Source organism: Podarcis tiliguerta, assembly GCF_965153285.1.
Source record: "Podarcis tiliguerta genome assembly, chromosome: 8".
Classification (NCBI taxonomy): domain Eukaryota; kingdom Metazoa; phylum Chordata; class Lepidosauria; order Squamata; family Lacertidae; genus Podarcis; species Podarcis tiliguerta.
In genome coordinates, this window is record NC_139541.1 from 64,507,788 (window position 1) to 64,524,927 (window position 17,140).

At 47.0% G+C, this 17,140-nt stretch overlaps 1 protein-coding gene across 32 annotated transcripts in view; it reads left to right on the forward strand.

Moving 5' to 3' along the window:
* Positions 1 to 959: 959 nt before the first annotated feature.
* The window catches only part of EPB41 (erythrocyte membrane protein band 4.1), a 136,124-nt gene continuing 119,943 nt past the window's right edge, over positions 960 to 17,140 (forward strand). For 31 of the 32 annotated variants that reach the window (XM_083454784.1, XM_083454792.1, XM_083454803.1 and 28 more), the window contains exons 1-2: positions 982 to 1,379; positions 16,931 to 17,042. The gene's annotated coding sequence lies outside the window, so the exon portion shown is untranslated. Of the gene's footprint in view, positions 1,380 to 16,930; positions 17,043 to 17,140 lie in introns of all 32 variants that reach the window. The other variant, XM_083454821.1, reaches the window with a different exon arrangement.

A 17,140-nucleotide genomic window follows, 5' to 3' on the forward strand; every position in this document is an offset into this window, starting at 1 on the left:
TGCCCGATCAAAACATTATTTTGATTGTGAGAGTCTTTTGCAAGCCACTTAGCCTCTTGGGGCTACAAAGGGGGCTTCAATAAGTTCAAGTAAACTAAACAGATAAATAGCATCAGCTTAAATATTGAAAATAATTATTTGCTGAGAACACATTGAACAGCATAATAAAAATAATAAAAATAAATAAATTAATTTATTATTTATATTCCACCCATCTGGCTGGGTTTCCCCAGCAGAATATTAAAATACAATGATTCATCCAGTATTAAAAGCTTCCCTAAACAGAAGAGTTAATATCAGGATTTTAATGGCCTGAATGGCTTCAACAAAGGCATTTCCTTATTTGCTTTTCAATTTCTTTATAAAAGAAAGCTATCAAATCACAAAGTAAAGGTCAGTCTACTACAAAGACTCTCCCCTCTTGGTTTGTTCCCAGGAAGCTTCCTCCCAACCAGCTATTGTACTATACAGAAAACTCTGGCAATTCTGAAGGTAGGAGCTATTAAGGTTACAATCCTACATGTACATTCGCAGGAGCAAATCCTATTGAACTCAGTGGGACTTATTTCAGAGTACAGATGCATGGGATTGCATTGTTAAAATCACCATCATAAGCCCAAAAAACAATGTGTATCTCTGGCAAATGAGTCTTGTGATACAGAAATTCCATTTGTGGGGGAGGAAAGTTTAACTTAGAAACTTTATATATTTCAGTGGATGGCTGGAGACTTTCTCTTTATTTATTTCTTTTTAAAAAAGCAGATGTTATCCATAGATGAGAATTTGAATTTCAGTGATGGAGCTTATTTTAGTAGCAGAATTCTATTAGAAATTGCAAATGCTTCTGGGCTGGCTTTCTGAGGTCATGTCAGTGCCTGAGCAAAAACTTTCTGTGACATCACGGCCATTCCAGCCAATCAGAATGCTGCAAAGGTTTCCCTCAAATTCAGCGGTAGCAGCTGGAAACGAACTGGCTGTTCCCGGCTTGGCACTTTTTGCATGCACTAATCCTATTTTTCTTAGGTGGGGGCGAGACGCTGTTTCTCGGTCCTCTTTGCTTCAGGCGTCACGCGGCTTCACCTGCCAGCCGCCGCCGCCTCCATCCATTGGAGCTGCCAAGGTCCGGGAACGCTGCGCCCCGGAGGGAAATGATCGGCGGGACAGCCAGCCAGTGACCACCGCGAACGGTGGACGGAGGGCGTGGCCCATCGCTGGAGTGACGTCAGAAGAGGCAGGTCCCCAGCGGTGCAGGTGGAAAGGGCTCCCGAGAGCGGCTGGCGGAGGCAGAGCGGCTGCTTCTTAAAGGGCGAGGAGTCCTTTAACTCGCCCCTGACTCGCTGGGCTGCTCCGGGCCTGCTTTGCAAAAGTGACCGGCTCAGGTAAGGCCAGATCCGGGGAAGGGTGGGTGAGTGAGAGAGAGAGAGAGCTGATGGGGCTGGGGCTGGGGCTGGGACAGAAAGCCATTGGTAAAACGAAGGAGATTCGTCTTTGGGGTATCCAGGTCTTTGGGGTGGAGCGGAGGAAGAGGAAGAAGGCTCGAAGAAGCCAGTGGATTATAACTTGCAAGCCAGAAGAAAGAGGAAAGGGACAGACTGACTCTCTCTCTGCAGATGAAACGACCACTTTGGAGAGTTGGTGGATTCTGTGATCTAACTGGGCCAGCGCTCTCCCATTCTCGCCTCCGCTACTTTTTCTCTTTTGCTTAAAGAGGATTGCAAATTTAGAGGGTGAGGTGTGTTATGGGGTGGGTGGGTGGGGGAGAGGAGAGGTGGTGGGAAGGGGTGAAAACGCGGCCCCCTCCTCCGGGTTGCTGCCTATTATTATTATTATTATTATTAATCCGCTTTGGGATTGCTTCCGATGAAAAGCGGCACAGAAGTAGAATCTCCTCCTCAGTCCAGATCTGGCCGCTCTCCTTTTCCCAAAGCTGTCGAGATTCTCCCGGCGCCTGGAATGACTTTGCACATCTCGGCGGCGTTGCGGTGACGTTTCCGTGTTGCCATTACTCAGCAAACGGAGACGCCGAGGCGACCACGCCGCTGGAGAAAACTTCTCGGCTATAAAAGCTGCTCTCCCGCCGGCTCCTTCCTTCTCCGCCTTGCCCCGCCGCCTCCAATTCTCTGCACAGGCCAAGTCATCTAAAGGAGAGACTTCCTGCTTTCCCAAACTTTTTGCGGGCGGGGAGGAGTGGGGGGGACGACGGACACACACCTGTTTGTGTCCAGAAAGCCATCTCTGCAATGTGCGTCGCCGATCTAGCAAGCCCTGCCCCTCCCCGTGCTCTAAAATTAAATTTTAAAGGTTGAGCTGTTGTGCCTTTGCTTTTTTGTGTGCGTGTGTGTTTTGGGGATGGGGAGAAGCCTTGTAACACTGCAGTGCCGGCGGCTGAGGGGCAGGCGCTTTGCTGGACGATTTTCCTGGCTTGGGAGTGAAAGATCAGCAGATTCCGGGCATAGAAAGAAGGCTGTGCCAGGGAAGCACTGCGGAATCTCGTCTCTCTCTCACTCTCTCTGTCTCCCTCCACTTGCTGGAGAACATCCCTGCTGTGGCTTGCACATGCCAACAGAGCCCCACACAACCAGGGCGGAGGGCAAAGCGCCAGCAGACAAAACAGGGAGAAAGTTTTGCTTGCCTTGAGCGGCACACGGGTTAGTTTTGACTAGCTTTCCTGATCACGTGCAGCGCTGCCGCTGCAAACCCAAGGTTAATGTCATTTGGAACAGTGGGGGAAGAAGTTGCAAGGCATAAGATTTGTGGGTAAGAGCCTAGGAAGGTCAGGCCAATGACCCATCTAGTCCAGCACCCTTGTGTCACAGTGGGCAACGTGGATGCCTTTGGGAAACCCACGAGCAGGATCTGACCACAAGAGCACTCTCCTCTTCTGTGGTTTCCATCAGCTGGCATTGGAAAGTATCGCTGCCTCTCAGCTGTGGAGGCAGAGTGTAGCCCCCATGGCTAGTAGCCATCCCATGAATTCATCCCATCTTCTTTTAAAGCCACCTAGGTTGGTGGTCATTCCTGCCTCCTGTAGCAGCGAGTTCCATAGTTTAGCTAGCCGTGTGTGAAGAAGTGCGTCCTTTTTATCTGTCGTGAATCTTCCAGCATCCAGCTTCATTGGATATCCATGAGTTCTAGTGGTTTGGGAGAGGGACAAAACTTCTCTCTACCAACTTTCTCCATCCAGAGACTGGCGGGAGGGAGCCTGGCTCGCCCCCCCCCCTTACTTCAAAAATTGGCTGGGCAGCAGGAAGGTGAACTAAGAGGCTGCATCTGGCTGCAGTCCTAAGCCTTGTTACCTGGGAGTAAGGGTGGGTGAATCTGTCAATTTTGGTTTCTTTCACTTTCTTATAGAAAGAGGGAGAGTTTAGTTCTTCACATTTCCACATCACTTTGTGATTATTTTTCTAATATATAAAAAACCATCCTCATGAAAATTTGTTAGCGTTTTAGTGCAAATGCAATGAGACAGTAGGTAGAGCCCAAAGACAGGTGGAGCTAAGTAATTCTGGTTTGGGCCCCTGAATTCTTTCTACAAGGGCAATGCTGAGCCAGGGCCACTCCCTAGACTGGCTGTAAGCAAGAAGACAGGCAGGTGGTAGCTGTCAACTTCCCCACTTTTTAAAGGGAAATTCCCTTATTCCGAATAGGATTCCTTGCAAGAAAAGGGAAAAGTTGACAGCTATGAGGTGGCGGGTGGCTGAAGGTAGACTGAGCCAGGGCCCCATTTGCCCTGATGGACCCGCCTCCACCAGTCTGGGAAGGCAAGACCTGTCCCAACAGCCTCAATGATGGGCTGGAGAAGAGAGCTTGTTTCACCAAAGCCATTGTTGACACACCCCTCCTGAAATCCCTTCGCTGCTTTCCTGTCCCCTCCTGATTCTTACACAGGACTTCTCCTCCATGTTTTCAACGGCTTTACCCTTCTAACAGCCTGACAAATTCTTCCCTGCTTTCCTTGCTCATCCTGTTCTAGAACCCCTAGTCTGCCATTGGTTTCCTTTTCCTTGAAGCAACCTCACATTATTATTATTATTATTATTATTATTATTATTATTATTATTATCAACAACGACAACATATTTCTACACAGCTGTCTCAAGGCTATGTGCAATGAAAACCGGGGGTGGGGTGGGGAGCTACTACGTTTAAAAACAAAACTAAAACAATGCAAAATATACCCTCTGGGCAAAGACCCATTTATCCAGCTGGAAAAGCCTGTAGGAACAAAACTGTATTCAGTTGTTTCTGGAAAGTGCAGATAGTAAAAAAAGCCTGTCGTATGTTGACAGGAATGCTATTCCACAGAACAGGGGCAGCCATAGAGTTACTATGGAGCTGGCCAGGCGAAACATTCCTGTAGACTGCCAAGATCTACTGGTTGTATAAGGGATAAGGCAGTCTCTCTAGTAACCTGGTCCTGAGCTGTATAGAGTCTTGTACGTTGGTACCAATGCCAACATGAACTTGGCCCAGTAGTAGATTTAAACCCCGTGCAAATTCCACGTGCAAGGTGTTGCATGCTGGCAATACTGTAATTTGCCCCTGATGAGCAACCTAGCCACACCGTGTTCTGTACTAGCTGCAGCCTGTTTAGGGAAGCTTTTAATGTTTGATGCATTATTGTATTTTAATATTTTGTTGGAAGCTGCCCAGAGTGGCTGGGGAAGCCCAGCCAGATAGGTGGAGTATAAATAATAATAATAATGTGAACCAGCCTCAAGGGTAGCCCCACACAGAGCACATTGCAGTAATCCAACCAGGAGGTTTTGCATGCTTTACAATGCACACTTTACCTTGGCATACACATTTTTTGAACATATAACTTGGCTGGGGAACTGCACTGCAAATTCGGAAAGGTATGAATTTTGAAGGGCGGCTGCGTTTTGGTTTGCATTTTGTTTCAGAATGCAAATTTGGTAGGTTTGCCTTTTAATGAGGCAGCGAAACGTTTTTTGAACGTTGCCAGTCCTATTGCGGGAGAGGAGGCTTTCAGGCTCCCTTTCAGGCAGCAGAATGTCTTGGCCTGGAACTGTTCCTGATGTGGAGGAGGTGCAAGGAACACCACCACATACATGTTCCTTCACATACTCTAGTTGTTATCTCTGTGTTGCTACACTTGGTGTTCTGTAGGCTCTAGGAAAGAGCCTGCCTAACTTTCCCAGATCTGAGAGGTGGATTTATTTGGCATGTGCCCTGGGAATTTTAATTTAAAACACTCAAGCCCAAAGAACATTCATTTGGAATACCCAGCTTGAGGTAACAAGCATTACTGTTTGTGTAATTATCCTGCACATCCCTTCCAACCTCCATTCCCCTGCTTCCTCTAAGACAAAAGAGTTGAGTGTTTCAAGAAAATATATATAATGCAAAGCTGTACCTTTTTGCCCTGCCTTTCCTTAGATCTTGTTTTTATTTATTTTTTAAAAAATGTTTTTATACCACTGTTTTGCTGGTTTTACATTGTGCTCGTGATGCTTTTTGGGGAGCCATACATGTTCCCGCTTTCAAACCTGCAAAAGTTTAGGGACAGCTTCATATCCTGTAATTTCCTGCTGATATCCCATACCTTTTCATACCACAAATGTCCCCCCCCCAGCTTTTGCTGCTTTAGAGCCACTCCAGACAGCAGTGATGTGGTAGCTTTGAGGAAGCATTGCAGAAGAAATCCACTGCTAATGCACTGTTGTTTTTGGTCAGAATACACTTGCAATGACACACCAGTCCCACGTTCCATCCTGAGCATCTCCAGGTAGGACTTGGGAATGCCCTCCCATCTGAAACCCCAGGGAGCTGCTACCAGTCAGTGTTGACAACACTGATCTAAAGGGACCATCGAATGGTCTGACTCAATATGTTCTATTTTAAATCACAGCAATTATTTCTGAAATTTGCATCTAGATACTTGTAAAGTGGCATGTGCAAATGTTATGCCAACTTTGGGCCTGCTTTTGGTCACAGGTTTTCTCTTTTTCGGTGAGGCATAGGTGTCCACCCTAGGCGTTGTTGAATGTGAAAACAGATGAACAGTTTGCAACACCTTCTTCCCCGCCTGCTTTTTTGTGTGCTGATCACATTCTCTCCTTTGCTTTCTGCTGCTTCTAAAACCTGAAACTTGGCTGGGCAGACTTAAACGTGGCTCTATGTGTATGTGGGCTTTTTTTAAAAAATGCATTCATTAAAGATGCTGCTTATTCATATGCAGGTGGACCTGTTCTTCATTCCCCTGGCCTGCCTTTCTCTTCTTCCCGTGCACCTATTTGACCCGTGTCTGAGCCAGAGAATGAAAGCGAATGGGCTTGTGGCGCCTGTTAACTTAAACCTCCAGAAATCACCTCCAGCATTGGAAGGCAGTATGCCTTTGAATACCCACTTGCTGCAGAACCCAGGTCTTGTTGGTGATTCTTCCAGGTCCTGCCTCCCAACTTATCCTCCAATTCTGACTTGTTCTTCGGGAACAGAGTGTCTTATATCATTGGTCCATGTAGCGCCTAGTGTCTGAACCAACACAATGGCTGCATTTGCCAGCTGCTGAGAATCACAACTGGGGAGAGTGCTGTTTCACTCAGGGTCCTGCGGGCAGGTTTCCCACAGGCAACTGGGTGACGGCTGTGGGAACAGGGTGCTGGAGTCGACGGACCACTGGTCCATTCCTTTCAGTGCTCCAAGAAGGCTGGAAAATATGGCTTGAAAAACCACAGTTACAAAAGGCTTTAGGCAGCCCATTAATTTATACCCCCCACTCCACTTGGCCAGCGAACCGTGCTGCAGCAGTATACTGTATAGAATTTGCAGCAAGCAGATCCCCTTTTGCTTATTTCTAGCTAGGGTTTCCTAGGTGGCAAATTTCCAGCCCTGGTATCAAATGGCGAGGCCCCCATGCATAGGGAGCCAAATGCCAGCGTAGACCCAAACAGAAGCAAAGGGTGGCAGGAAGGAATAGGGAGATAAACTAGATTATTCTGGTGCTCTGGAGCCAGCCGTTCCTTTCCCAGACACCCAGGATCAGGTTGCCTGCGATTGCGAGCTCTTGATTTTAACTGTAAAAGTTGTGAGTAATTCAATATTCCGGGGATGGCCCACAAACCTTCCTCTCCTTGCAACGGAATAGGGATGCTATTGCATTCTGGAAAACTACTCGCCATGCAGTGGCAAAGGCTGGGTCCGGGGGTCAGCATGACTGGGCGCCTGCCAATGGTTTTGGTGCTTAGAAGGGGCGACTGCTGTCCTAATACTGGGGCTCCTTCTGGGTGTTGCTTCTGCTACTGGATTAGGGGGAGGGCCTGTGTGGTCTCGCTGCATGTTGCAACCCCCCAGGTTTGTTAGGGCTGGCTTGCCATGTTTCAGAAGAAGCGAAGTAGCAGACATTTCTTTCCAAAAAGGGCCTCTGTGAAGGGCCACTTAATTCCAGAGGGGTGGTGCGTGAGACCTGTTTAGTCCAGAGTCTAAAATTGCCCAAGGCAGCACTGAATACTTGTGCCACAAACAGAGAGGGAGTGTGCTGAGAAAAGCAATGGCCTGGGGCAGTTGGGAATATAATTTTACAGACACATATATATGGAATCTTAAAGGTATTAATAGATTTACGGTGGTGAAAGCTTCCATGGACTCGATCCCATAGCACCAGATACATTCAGTCTATCCTCTGTTGGCAGATATTGGTGATGTATCCATACAGCAGCCTTTGCCAGCCTGCAGCCCCGGCCAGCGTAGTTGTGCCATCCTCGCTGGATCGATATCTAGCATCTGCTTAAATGCTTCTGATAAAGATATTTATTATTATTATTTATTAAATTTGTGTATTATGGTAAGTGCTAGAGTGCACAAGGATAGTGTTTTCTTGAAGAAGTGTATAAGGCAAGAAGATGGGATTCTGCAAGGATAGACTACTGCAGGACGTTGTATGTGGTGCTGTCCTTGAAGACTTCAGAAAATTCAGCTAATGCCATGAGATTCCTCATTGGGGTCTGTCAGTGGGAATATAACTCTCTGAGGCAGGGTTTGAAATTCTCCCGGTGCATTTTGCTCTGGCTATCGGTGAAGATGCCCTGTTGCCAGGATGGTGCCTGACGTCACCACCATCTGGAGGTACATGCCTGGGGATCCTTGGATATTTACTGTTTTCACACAGTTATGCTACATCTTGTAGAATTCTATCAGTTATATTTTATCTGTAGCATGAGAAGGAATTTCGGGAACTGAGTCGTATTGAAGAATATGGCTTTTGGGATGTCTGGCCTCAAAATGGCAACTTGCTTAATGTGGTGATGTACCTATTTTGAACCTCCCATCTCATGTAGGCTTGGGCTTTCAACACGTTAATCATCACCACTGTTTCCTGTGCAAACTAAAAGGCAAACCTTCCTTGTGATGGTGGGAGAGGCATGGCTCGCTTGTCAGCAGGAAGCTGCTGCCTAGTTTCTGTGCAAAATGCTCCAGAGTTTAGATGAAGAAACTTATAGGAAACAAACGCAGTTACCAAAGGCAGGGATGGGGAACCTGTGGCCCCCTAAATGTTTCTGGAGTAAAACTCCCATCATCCCTGACCATTAGCTATGCTGGTTGGGCTGATGGGAGTCTTGCTGGGTCAGTCCACTGTTAGAGGAAGTATGTCTCTGAATAGGTAAAAAAGGTAAAGGACCCCTGGACGATTAAGTTCAGTCAGAGGCGACTATGGGGTTGTGGCACTCATCTCGCTTTCAGGCCGAGAGAGCCGGCATTTGTCCACAGACAGCTTTCTGGGTCATGTGGCCAGCATGACTAAACCGCTTCTGGCACAACGGGACACTGTGACAAGTGCCAGAGCTCACGGAAACACTGTTTACCTTCCCGCTGCAGTGGTACCTATTTATCTACTTGCACTGCTGTGCTTTCAAACTGCTAGGTTGGCAGGAGCTGGGACAGAGCAACGGGAGCTCACCCTGTTGCAGGGATTCGAACCGCCAACTTTTCAATCGGCATGCCCAAGAGCAGGCTTCCTCAACCTCAACCCTCCAGATGTTTTGAGACTACAATTCCCATCATCCCTGACCACTGGTCCTGCTAGCTAGGGATTATGGGAGTTGTAGGCCAAAAAACATCTGGAGGGCCGAGGTTGAGGAAGCCTTCCCAAGAGGCTCAGGGGTTTAGACCACAGCGCCACCCATGTCTCTGAATACCAGTTGCTGAGACTTGCAAGTGGGGAGGTTGCCTGAGTGTTCAGACCCTGCTGTGCCTGGGAGATCCAGTTGGCCCCTGTGAGAACGGGATGCTGGGCTAATTGAGCCACTGGCCTCGTCCAGAAAAAACGTACTTGTTACATTCTTGTGAAACTAATCATCCATAAGCTGCCTCAAGAGGGCTTTGCCCTGCAAGGCAGCTTATAATTACACAGAAATGAATGAATGAATTTGTTAGATTTTAGGGTGCCGCAAGACTCCTTGTTCTTGCTGAAAAATACTAACCGAGGCTGCTCCTTTGGAAATTATACTTGCCCTGAACAGAGCATGTCTGAGCGTTGAAAGCAATGGCTTTCGGTTGATGAATGGCATGTTAAGTCAATTAATCATATGGTGTTTTTTTATTTGAGGGAATGGCTTCACCACCAGGTCCCTAGAGAGTTCAGGCAGAGGTGAGGTTTGAACCAGGAACTCTCTGATTTGTGGCATATAGGCCCTCTTGGCCCCTGCTCTTCCCTAGATCGATGAAATAAGCACACATGACTGCCCACTTTACATTTTCAGGTAGGATGATTTAGAAGGTCTGAATAATAACATCTGTAATGTTTAATTGACATCCGGGGCTTGAAACAAATAAAGTTCCCAGGGCGGAAATGAAAGACGCTCTCGGAGTCTGTTCTAACCAGATGATGAGCAAACAGAAGCTTGGGAAAAAATGCAGCTTTTCTAGAAGATTCCCGAAGCCTCCTCTGGCTTGGCTCAGAAAGCGATTCCTCATCTGCGCCTCTGGTAGTGCCACTGGTGTGACATGCTGCACCGAGCCACTCTGGCAAGAGCCCAGCCAGACGCGGCAATTGTGTCGGGAAATGTAGCGTGGCCATCTGCCAAAGCACAAGGGCAGTGGAGGGCAGTGGAAGCTATTTTCTTGAATGCAGTCCTAATTGATGGAAGGGAAATGGCCCCAAAAAAGAAATGGGCTTGTCATTGCTATGTAGTTGCTGATCTCTGCCAGCGGACTAATGAAACTGTTTTAAATATTTTATTTTATTTTTGACTGTATCGCTTGATCACATTTGTGTTTGTGGCTCCTATGGGAGGCGAGGCAGGGTATAAGTTTAATAAGTAAGTAGATAACTGCATTGAGCATTTTTAATTGGTGGGACCTGCAACCAAATGTTCTGGGGTGGAATCCTTCTGTCCGGTCCCCCAGGCAGCTACTGCCATGTCATTGATCAGGATACTCCCTTCTGTTCCTCAACTCCCTAGCAGCGACTCCCTCAAAGACCTTGGTGATGTGGATCATCACCGCTGGCGTCCAGCTGTCTTGAGAGACAATGGAGTGCACCTCTGCGGGTGAAGTCAAACTGCTGCATTGGCAGCACTGAAGTGACTTCCCTGGGGCGCAAGCCTGGGCAGTGTGTTTGGAGGTCCTGGGCTGCCAAGACAACAAGACTCCCTTCTTGGCCTTGTTGATGTGGTCCAAAGGTAAGCAGAGCAATACATCTGGCAACAGCTGGGCTGCAGGAGTTGCCGGAAGGAGGTGTGCAAGGTGCCATTCAGCCGTCTTAGGGACTCCACTCCGGACTTGTGTAGAGTTTCCTCCTTAGCCTTTTCTTCTCCCAGAGATGCCCCACAAGGCAGTGGAGCCTAGATTGGCTTCCTTCTCAAGCTGACGAGCCCCATCTGATCCTCATTTCCTTCTATATCTTGTGCAGAAGTCGCCTTCTTGACCATTGGACCTACTATTGATATTGTCTTCTCCATATAGACAAGACGGTGTTGTAGTTCAAGGACACGTTCCCGTTATAACACCACACAGGGCTGGATTTAGGTTTGATGAGGCCCTAAGCTACTGAAGGTAATGGGGCCCTTTGTATGCCCAGCTGTCCTTTGTCAACAACAAATTGTCACTGTTTTTTGTGTTGAATATATGCTACATGGTAATTTATGGACCTAATAGGTATCTAAAGCCATTTGCACATAACAAAATATGTATTTTATTAAAGTTTTTGTTGAACTGAAATACAATCAAGAAGTATAATAATAGTTGAAACAAAGTAAAAAAATTCCTTCCAGTAGCACCTTAGAGACCAACTAAGTTTGTTATTGGTATGAGCTTTCGTGTGCTCATACCAATAACAAACTTAGTTGGTCTCTAAGGTGCTACTGGAAGGATTTTTTTATAATTTTGTTTCGACTATGGCAGACCAACACGGCTACCTAGAGGTAAAGGGACCTCTGACCATTAGGTCCAGTCTTGGCCGACTCTGGGGTTGCGGCGCTCATCTCGCTTTATTGGCCAAGGGAGCCGGCGTACAGCTTCCGGGTCATGTGGCCAGCATGACTAAACTGCTTCTGGCGAACCAGAGCAGCGCATGGAAATGCTGTTTACCTTCCCGCTGGAGCGGTACCTATTTATCTAAATGCACTTTGATGTGCTTTCGAACTGCTAGGTTGGCATGAGCAGGCACTGAGCAACGGGCGCTCACCCCGTCGCGGGGATTTGAACCGCCGACCTTCTGATCGGCAAGTCCTAGGCTCTGTGGTTTAACCCACAGCGCCACCCGCATCCCTTTAACATGGCTACCTACCTGTATATTAATAGTGAAATTTTTTGGGGCCCCCCAAGAGAGTGGGGCCCTAAGCTATAGCTTGTTTAGCTTATACGAAAATTTGGCACTGCTACCACACCTACCTGCCATTAGGATGAAAATTCCTCCCTAATGTGGGGGACCTTCTCCTCCTTCAAGCCTTCAACCACATGAGTGGGTGTGACAGTCTTAGTGAGGCAAGCTGGAGGGGGGGGGAATAAACCTCCCCTCCCCACACCATGGTGACCTGGATTAAAATCAGCAACCCCCACATACATGTAATTAAAGACAAACCAGTGACACGGATGTGTGCTGTGCATGAAGCTTAATGTGGAACTTGGCTCAAAGCCAGCTTGCAACTCCTTGCCCCAAAATCGCTCTCTTGCCTCAGGCTAGGAATTAACCCTGTCGAAGGAGCAGCTTGCCTCCGACCAAGAGGAGGGTTCTTGCTTAGCTCTGAGAAATGGCTTGCTCCAAGCTGAAGTGACAGCAGGTGTGTTCCTACCCCTTGCTCGGCACCTGTAGTGAGTCAGCCAAAAAGAAAGGAAGAAAAAGGATTTAAGGCAATTACCTGCTCAGTATGGAGATCTGGCAGGTTTGCTTCTTTGCCCCACCAGACATTTTTGGGTAGGGTGTGCTACTCTTGTTTGAACCATTCATCCTAATGTAATTAGGAATGAGACCCAGATCTCTTCAAAGCCTTTAGCAGTATTTTCCCTCAGGAACTGAAGTGGCAGGAGGGGCGTGATGACTGGCGTTTGAATTTTCTGGGAGGGTGGTTGAGGCGAAGGGGTGAAACCCTTTGCCACTGGTGAGCTCAAGCTGCATCAGTCCAAAAGATAGGGATTTGCATGACCTGATTTTTATGGATAGATGCAAATTTAGTAATTAATACTATAATTAAATGGAAATAGGATAGAGTATGACCTGTCTACCAGCTCAGTCTGCTATCCATGTGCTTACTGTGAATGGGCAATGTCAAGGTCCTCTCGTGCTCCCCCTTCTTAGGATGATTTATCCAGTATGTAAAAATCCCAAACTCAAATAAAAAAAGGATGATTTATCCAGTGTTAGAAATGGAAATATGAAAGCTAGGAGCTAAATGGCAACTTAAGCCTAGGTCATGGTGCAACACCAGAATGTCTAGGCACACTTTTTTATATATATAACAAGAATACAAAGCTTGAAATGAATGAACTGTAGCTCAAATATTATGTTCATTTGTCACATGGTCTAGTCCTTCTCCTGCCCACCCTGATAATATTCTTAAGAAGGTCTCTTCTCCAGTCTTCAGAGAGTAGCTGGAAGTGGGGAGGCAGAAAAAGGTCCTCCTTTCCTTCCACTCTGCAGTTTTAATCTGAAATCTTAGGCGCAGCTGAGAAACTGCTTGTGCTAATGAAATTCCCTGTCACAAATGTGCATAGAACAATGGGAGTTTCGAACACTGGAGTTGTCTCTCAACCAGACTTAGACCAGGCAGCCTTTCAAAGATATGGCTGTTCTCTTGCAAAATAGGACACAATGTCCACCCTGAAGAAGAGGAGGAGGAGGAGGAGGAGGAGGAGGAGGAGGAGGAGTTTGGACTTGATATCCCACTTTATCACTACCTTAAGGAGTCTCAAAGCGGCTAACAATCTCCTTTCCCTTCCTCCCCCACAACAAACACTCTGTGAGGTGAGTGAGGCTGAGAGACTTCAGAGAAGTGTGACTAGCCCAAGGTCACCCAGCAGCTGCATGTGGAGGAGCGGGGAATCGAACCCGGTTCACCAGATTACGAGTCCACCGCTCTTAACCACTACACCACACTGGCTACACTCTGTTCCATGTCAATTTCCTAACTGAACCCCACCCCCTCTGGTATTGCTGTTAGCCCTGCTGGGGGTTAATAGACATGAACCTGTTTCTTTCCCTTAGCCAAATCAGACTCTGGATCTGAAGCTTAGGCCAGGAGGGGGGAATCTTTTGCTTTCGAGATGTTGCTGAACTACAACTCCCATCAGCCCTTGCAAGCATGACCAATGGCTGAGGATGATGGAAATAGTAGGCCAGCAGCATCTGGAGGCCCAATGGTTTCCTATACCTGTGGCAAAGGAGAGAAGGAGCTGGTGTGTGCCCCTTTAAATCTAGACCTCCAGTGCAGCAATAAAAATTGCTAGCACATTTGCAAAGCTAAGCAGGGTCCAGTCCGGTTTAAATTGGATGGGAGACCATGTGTTGATATTCCTGTATTGCAGGGGGTTGAACTAGATGACTCTCTGTATTTTCCAACTATACAAGTCTATGATTCTATTTGTTCTTAGTAGCTTATTCACATGCATATTGGAGAGCCTCTGAATGAAATCATGCCATCGCCCTTCCCTGCTTGTGGATCTGGACTGCATGTAGGACCAGAAGAATAATTACCACCTGCTCAAATTTATTGTTATGCCTTCAGCACGATTGATCCCTTTTAAAAATGAATATAGTAAGAACACTATAGAAGAAAGCAGCCAGCTATGATATCGAAGATCTATCACATGTACACAAATGTGCAAAATCCAGTTGGTTACTTTGCACATAATTAACATTTTAGGCTGGGGTGGAGCTGAAGCCGTTTCAGTTCAAACCACAAGCCGTTTGGTAATCGGTTTGGCACATCTCTGGAACTGGTTCAGTTCTTTGTGTGGGGAAACCTGAAAGTGATTCACTCTGATGATTTTGCAGAGCAAAGGTGGAGCAAGTTAAGTTAATTAAGCACAGTATGGCTAAATTACTGTGTGTTAGTGTAAGTTCTAGTAAAATTGGTGAGACTTTACTAATGACAGAAGGCTGCCTTTGTGGGTCCTGTGGGGTTTAAGTTGAATAAAATTTAGGCATAGTTAAAAGGGAACAATTTCTTTTGAGCTTTCATTTTCCTCTTTTTAGCTCTCCACTGAGTGACTGTTCCTATTGGGCTAAACCAAAGTATTTGGGTGCTTTTTTGTTTTTGCATGGATGAAAGTGCATGAAATAAAAATAGCAAAACACTTGGACCCTGCTCAGAAACAATGCTAAACCACAGTTTAGCATTAGGGGAATGAGTCCTTCTGCTTCCTTCTCATGCATCGGGGGGTCAAAACATCCTGTTCTCCTTTTAGGACTTCCACAGTGCTCTTTGCTGTCCAAGCTCAGGGAACGGTGGTTAGTGAAAACAAACTAGGCTCAAACAATTTGAGCCAGGTTCTGGCTCCTATACATGTAGCCACATGGCTAACATTGCTGGTAACAGGTCCTGCTGCCATTCTCAGAACCTTTGGGCCACCCACTATCCTTCCTTGCTTGCAGACGTTGCTTTCCAGAAAGGCTTGTTGCCTTGCGGCATCCACACTCCTTAAACTGCAGCTGTGTTGCAGGAGAGCCTGTTGCAACATCTGATTAGGGAAAGGAAGAAATACCATATAAAGGAAGTATGTTTTTGGATTGCCGTCTCAGAGTGCTACCGCTGCTTTTGCTCGCTGGCACCTTGCATCACGAGCTGATGTGGTGATGCAACGCTCTGGGCTTAAATTACTTTCTCTCGCAGTTGGCAAGCGGCCTTGGCCCCGCTTTTGCCAGCTGGCTGAAGGCAGAAACAGACTGCCGTTTCCTTGTTCACAATGGATTTTTTCGGGTGTTTTACATAATCTGGAACTTGTCAGACGGGCTCCCAGGCCTTGTTTGCCATTGTCCGCTGTTCAGAGTTTACCCAACTTCCAGGATTGACTTCCAGCACTGCTTACTTGGAAAGGGGGACGATGCAAGCTTCCCAGCCAGAGGGTGTGGGCGTGTGGGTGGCAGTTGGCCTAATTATTTTCCAAAGGAACTGTTACTGTGTTTGCCAGAGGTTCAAGCAGCTTCTCGGAGCTCAGCAACGCTCTGTCCAGGGCTGCGAGGTCTCTCCTATCTTAATGGTTTTTCTTTTGCCTCTCGCCTCTTGATGAGGAAACCCTTAATGGTCAGGTAATGGACAGACTGTGTTCTTGTGGGTGTGGGTGTGGATGTGGGTGCCTGCTTGCCTCTGTCTCCAGGATGTACTTGGGCTCTCAAACTGGCGAAATGCACCTTCAGATTCGGAATGGAAGGCTCATCTGACCTCCCTCTGGCTATGTCGCTCTTTCATACCAGGACGGGGATAGGTGAGGTGGTGGCCAAGTTGTCACTGTGCAAACACACCAGCGGAGCCAGTCTGGTTGTCCTGCTGGTGTGTTTGCACCCTGCTGACCTCGCCTCTCTCCCCTTTCCCCATCCCAGGATGCAGCAGCAACGTAGCTGCAGGGAGGTCAGGTGAGCGATGCAGCCCCACCATGCTGCCCGCTACTGAAAACAGCCGCAGCAAATGGGATATGACAGTTGCACACAAAATGTGGAGCTGAAGGGGTGGAATATGCGGTTGGTAAGCTGACAATGTTCAGTTGGAAATTTTTTTTTGGGGGGGGGGGAAATGGAACACATTGCTTGTTTGTGTTTATTACACTTTTAAATGACAGGCAATGTCTAGGGTGGCGTGTATAGAAATTACATAAGGACAGAATGCACTCAGTTTCCATATTTAAAACAAACTGCCCAAGCTATATTAAAAACCTGATCTTTTGAGCTTGAATATCCTCTTCTTCACTTTAATTTTCGGGCAGGTAATACTCTGTCACATCCTTATAGATACCAGTAAAGTACTCCTTTTTTTTGGGTGCTGGTTAGTTCCTGGGCTAAGGCAGATTCAGAAAGGCATAATTGCTGTACAGTGGTACCTCAGGTTAAGTACTTAATTCGTTCCGGAGGTCCGTTCTTAACCTGAAACTGTTCTTAACCTGAAGCACCACTTAAGCTAATAGGGCCTCCTGCTGCCGCTGCGCCGCCGGAGCACAATTTCTGTTCTTATCCTGAAGCAAAGTTCTTAACCTGAAGCAGTATTTCTGGGTTAGCGAAAGCTGTAACCTGAAGCGTCTGTAACCTGAAGTGTATGTAACCTGAGGTACCACTGTATAGTATACAGATGCCTGTGGGAGACTCAGAAGCAGGACCCGGGGACAAGAGCGCTCTCTCCTTCCTGCAGGTTCCAGCAACTGCTTTTGAGAAGCATTACTGCCTCAGCTCGTGCTTGATTTGTGGATCCAGCATGATGGAAATACCTTCGTTGCTTCAGACTTCTAAGATGGTAATGGCATTTTCTCTCTTTCCTTTCTGCCTCAGGCAAACTGGTTTCTTGTGACACGAGCCTCTTGGTGAAGCCTAATTTACCTGTTGCGTTGTGAAGAATTATGAATGTGACAGGTGTATATGCAGAAGGGGTGAAACAAACAAGGTAAGGTTGAAAACAAAAAGGCATGTAAAAGGTGACAGCGTCACTCGGCGGAAGTTTGTTGTGGGAGCATTAAAATTAATCATTTGTGACTACAATGG